The sequence below is a fragment of the Salvia miltiorrhiza genome, chromosome 4 (assembly GCF_028751815.1).
Source record: "Salvia miltiorrhiza cultivar Shanhuang (shh) chromosome 4, IMPLAD_Smil_shh, whole genome shotgun sequence".
NCBI classification, from domain to species: Eukaryota; Viridiplantae; Streptophyta; class Magnoliopsida; order Lamiales; family Lamiaceae; genus Salvia; species Salvia miltiorrhiza.
The window spans coordinates 20,193,088-20,198,816 of record NC_080390.1 but is presented as its reverse complement, the minus strand read 5'-3'; the positions used below and the strand labels follow the sequence as shown (position 1 = coordinate 20,198,816).

The window sequence follows — 5,729 nt, the reverse complement described above, 5'->3', positions numbered from 1 at the left end:
ATCATTTGTTAAATTATTCAATGACATTATTTATATTCAGAATCTGCTCATTAGTATTGTATTGTTAGCCATGTTTAGTAAGATTGTGCATTCCGTCCGTACCGGACCGACCCGGACTAGATCGAGAAAATCGAAAAACTAACGACATGGAGATTGAAGGACCGACTCAAACCAATTTAATTGTGAGAACCGAACCAAAACCGACCGAAACCGACCATCAGTTTAGGTCAGTTTCGGTCTAAAACCGATTAAAAAGGGCAAGATAAAAATAAGAAGTTATTTACAGTAATGAGAAAGGAAGTCACTAGTTAGAAAGTGATGATAGATTTATTTAAGTTTAAACAGAAACGAGAAGAGGAAGTCGTTCCATATATCCTCTGTTGTCCATTAGCTTTGAAACAAGGCTGCCTTATTACTTTGTAATTATGACGGGATCCAATAAACAAATCCGTCTTGAAACAAATCTGCAATTCTTTCTCTGTCTCTTCCTAAATCTACCAGAATTCATCCTAAATCTAGCCTTGCCTTGGTTGTCAACGGCAAGAGAGAGCAAGGGTTGGTGGTCGACGTCGTTGGTGCGACTACCGGAGAAGAGCGGCAACTTGCGACTGGAGGACCGGAGGTGAATCGCAGCTGGAGGGTCGGGGCGACTCGCTACTGCCTAGCATTTGGACTATGGATGAGCCGACTGTCGATGCTGGACGATCGGTAGCGGGTGGCGAATGTGAATTGGGGGCGGCGACTGGCGTGAGATTAACGATCGAGTGTTGGAGTTTCAGACAAGAGAGATGTAACACCCCGTGTTTTGAGAAGCTATTTGTGCCCTAGCTCGAATTTAAATTGAGTTTTAAATAGTAGCTAGAGGAATTATGCACGTGGGCGAATAAATGAGATAAGAAATTTTTAGAGTTTAATAGGAGGCGATATTATTTTCTCGAGTCTTATAAATTCTCTTATTGAGAAACCTATCTTCGCCCTATATTTTTATTAAAATGTCTATGTGATATAAATATTTTACTTGGTAGAATATTCACATATGATTTATTGATGCATTGTTATTATGATATTAGATATATCATAATAGAGATAATTTTTCCTCACATGAATAAATATATTTTCATGAGATATATTTTTCCCACATACTAAATAAGAGTTATAATTATTCAAGTATATATATATATATATATATATATATATATATATATATATATATACACACCTATCTCTCTTTCTCTCTCACTCTCTCTATCTCTCTCAATCTCTCTCACTCTTTCTCTCTCACTCTCTCACCCTTACGCAGCACTAGCTCCCTCCCCACTCTCCCACATTATTCTTCTCTTTCCCATCAATGGAAATCACATGCACCATTAAAGAGCCCCTAAAAAGCTAATCTAACTAGCCAACTCATTCCTCCACACTTTAAGCTCACAAGCACATGCACACCTCTCTCTCATCTCCCTCCCTCTCTTATTCTTCTTTATTTTCAGCAGCCCTCCTCCTCCTCCTCACTCCACCACACTTCTTTTTCTTGTTCCACCAAATATAGTAAGAACTAAGGTTTCTTAAAGTGTTCATCTTCAAGCTCAAGCTCCAAGCATACTACGCATCATCTTCTACTCCACCTCCATTGATCTTGTTGGTAGCAACCTCAATCCTCCTCTTATGTTATATATATATTTTCTTGTGGTATAAGCATGTATATTGATGCATAATTGAAGCATGATGAGTTATTAGTGTGAAAATGCATGAGAATGGTGATGAAAGTATAGATCTATGATGATATGTGTATATGTTGTTGTTTCAACCATTTTGAGAAGTTTTCTTACGTTCTGGACTGATCAGTCGACGAGGTTTCCCTCGTCTAAAACTCTTCAAACTTTTACAGTGTGTCGATATATGTGTCTTGAGGACGCTGGTAAAATTTCAAGTCATTTGGACTTCTTTTACTACCTTTTTAAAATGCAAAACTTTTACTGCGCATGTCCACCGGAAATTTAGAAAGGCAGTCCCTAGAGTCACACTTTTCAGTAACTTTCAAACACATTCAGCCTCCCAAATTTTTATGGTAGAAAGATACATGTATTATACTGATTTACACCAAATTTCAAACCATTTGGCCAACGTTTACTATTTTTCAAAAATCATAGCTTCCAGTCGTGCAAAACTGCCGAATCTGGTAGACTGTGGGAAAACACCCATATCTCGTAAACCACTTGGAGTTTTTCACTCTACTTTTTTTTAAATAAAACTAGACGCAGAAAGGTTTTCAACAGTGTAAGTCTCGAATCTAGGAGATTTCTGAGTCAAAACAGTTTATTCGTTAAAGTTGAGGCAGAGCAGAATGATAAACTGTAGGAGTCTGAAAATTTCTACTTTGTAATTGTTTTGAGGATTTTAAAGTTTTGGTGGATTAATACACCATGTTATGTCATGAAAATACTACTAGAAAATTTTATATTTATTTCCAAGCTTACGTGAATATTTGGGAATTTACTTACAAGGAAAAAGATTTCGAGTTCATAGGATTATTTTTTTTTTAAGTCATTTGACTATTGTGATAAATCGTGAAAATGTATTATGTGGAAATTGATTATTGCAAAGTATGAATGACTATTTGATGTTTATGAATGCTATTTACCTAGGATTGAGAGTCTTTTAATTGGATAAGATATCTAATTAAATTGAGAGGTCCAATTGGGTAAATAGTAGATAGGTTATAAGATGAGATTAAGCATATGATGAAAGCATAAGTATTGAGATATTAGTTAGATGAAATTCTAACTAGAGTTTATTTTGTCACATGACAATCTAAACCACGTGCGCCACCAAAGGTTCGAGTGACGGCCGGCGTTAGTACGACTCTGAGCGTTACGTCATCGACCCCTGAGACAGGTGGGCTTTATTCTAACTCTATTATGGCTAGCTACCATGATAATGAGTTCAAATGCAAATTCTTATGAAAATGAAGCATGTTGAAGCATTATTGATGAATCTTATGAAAATGAAGCATGTTGAAGCATTATTGATGAGTATTATGAAAATTGTCAACTTGCCATATTTATTATTGATGAGAATGAGATATGGTATGTTGCCTCTATGAAAGACATGATTATGATCATGATGCAAGATATCGGCCTTTGACTGATTTATATGACAGTAAAGGTTTTGTGCGCAGAGGTGACCGTGAGCCGTCTCTAGTCGGCCGGTCACGGTGATTTGAAGGAGGCCTCCTTCTCTTCACCTTATATATATATTATATGAGTTCTCATAGTTGGCACATACCGTGAATATATAATGTCTGCAGACTAATGATATTATTATGATGATGCAAATGAGTTTATGACAGAAAAACATGAACAGGTATTTTTAATCTCAGTTAAATCCTGTTGATGCATTGAAAAGGGCAAGATTGACATATAGCTCTAAGAGCAACATTTCAATTATTTCCGGCATGAGTCCACTGAGTGCTTTTTGGTACTCAGCCCTGCATGTATTTCTAAATGTGCAGGTCTGGCTTGGCGCGAGGATGGGTGAAAGCTGTTGGAATTGTCAGTTGGCTGTGTCTTTCCTATGTCTCATATTTATCTTTATAAGCTTTGACTCTATAAGAATTTGAACTCCCTGCTATATGTCTTCACACATATAGTAACGCATCTCGCTGCATAACTCTGATGAAACTCTTTATTTAATTTGCTTATGTCTGTAATATCCCTTAAGGGAAATACTTCTCAGACCCTTGCTAAGTTTCAATGGCTTAATCATGTTTACCCAAGCTAGTAATTATTTTGGTCTTGAAATCCTTCTTTAAAATGAGTAAAGTTTGCAATTGCTTCCGCTAAAACAAGATGTATTCCTATTTCTTTCACTATTTCTTTTATTAGTCGTACGATACTTGGTATACGCTATCACTGGCTATATCGGGCTGCGACAGAGTGGTATCAGAGCAGCTCGTCTGCTCTGAGTATAATCTCTTATAGAGTCTTTTTTTTTTTTTATTGAGTCTAAGCTAGAGTCTTAGACTAAAAGAGCTATGTCACTGACAAGAGCCAACACCCCATCTCCGCCAGCTTGACGAGGTATGCAAGTTAAAGTTTAAAGTTACTTATGAGCATGAGATATGCAATTGATAAGTTGATGATATTTATAAGTTGAGAAAGAAGCATGATTAGTACATGATGCAATATTATTGATATCTGGTTTTGATTGACTGGATAAGTAAGATGGTGGAAAATTTTTATTGGAATCAATATTGATACCGATGCACTACGAGAATCCTAGAGGAACACCGACAAACGAGTATGTTATTGAGTAATAAACGAGTAAGTCATTCTTGACTTAGTAACACGAGTTGTTATTCTAGCATGGCAGACGGATTCGACATAGTACAGGCTTTCTATGACTGTACTTTGGAGCACCACGAGACTATTGGAGAGTTCTTAGCACGCTTCCACCACAGGTGGATTGACGCCGTAGAGCATGGAGTCACGGCCCAGCAGGCCATGCAGATACTACCACATAGGATGCCACCCCACTGGCAGGCTTGGTGTCATTTTATCGCCCCAGACTTCTATAGCCCGTTGGCACCGGGAGGATTTGAGGTGCGATTCCCGGAGTACCTAACCATTCTGTTGAGCCGGTTCGTGATGTATGCAAACCCACCCTACTTTTACCTGACGGAGAGTGACACCCGAGAGGGTGAGGCAGATAGTCAGCCTCAGGGTCTTTCTGAGACTGAGGATCCTTTTATGGCATTGGGACTAGACCTCCTTAGCTCCCAGCCGATTGATGACCCTATTCCTTCACTTTCTCAGGGCACTCTGCCCGAGGAGGAGATTTCTCCTATTGATATCTTGGTTACCCCTATGACCATAGACACCACTGAGGCCATCGATACCACCGAGCAGCTGATGAGCCCCATCCGTGAGACCCTCTCTGTTCCTCCCCTCCCTACGGTTGGAGAGGGCGAGATTGCTATGGCTGATGTTGATCCATTCGCACCAGGACCTTCACGACCCCAGGGGACAGCTAGAGACATGGAGGACGACACAGGATCAGTCCCGGTTGTTGGGACTCTCATCTCACAGCCCTTGGATCTTCCTAACATGGGCCAGGCCTTCGAGACGGACGTCCCTCGAGGAGATCCGATTCGAGAGAGAGCCACCTTCGACCCTTTTCACCGTGCCGACTCTGACAGTGAGGATGGTGTGCCGTATGTGCCCCGATTGGGTGACGCTCGAGCAGATGTCGGTGATGATGCTACGGAGGATGGGAGTGACGATAGTAGCCGGGGTGATGGTAGAGGTCATGGGTGGATATGGTTTTGATATGATGGTATTTGAATAGAGATGTATATATATGGTAGCTTTGTTTAGATAGCCCCTAGATTTGGCTAACAATGGATACTTCCATCCCAGACCAGGGCTTGTACTTATTTTAGGCCCCTATAGTACACGGGTAACGGATAGTATCTGTACCCAATTGTAGGGCTGCTTGTACATAGACGCAGTATTGATGCAGTAGCTAGGTCTTTAGCAGAGTAGTACTTTGTACTGACCTATAGCAGTTTATAGATCATTTTGTACAAAAGAAGCCCTCGCTGAGGCAATTTTCACGGTATATACATGATGGGCCAAAGTGGCCATTTTTGACTAAATGAGAAATGTGATTATTTTTTTTTTGATGCATTGTTATGATGTAGTTGTCAATTTGTATACATTGATTGAGAACCG

General features: G+C 39.6%; 1 long non-coding RNA gene across 1 annotated transcript; it reads left to right on the top strand.

Moving 5' to 3' along the window:
• Window positions 1–1,247: 1,247 nt before the first annotated feature.
• On the top strand, window positions 1,248–3,772 carry LOC131023720 (uncharacterized). Its single transcript, XR_009101509.1, has 3 exons — window positions 1,248–1,639; window positions 2,832–2,892; window positions 3,509–3,772. It is a non-coding gene; the product is annotated as an uncharacterized LOC131023720 (long non-coding RNA).
• Window positions 3,773–5,729: the final 1,957 nt, after the last annotated feature.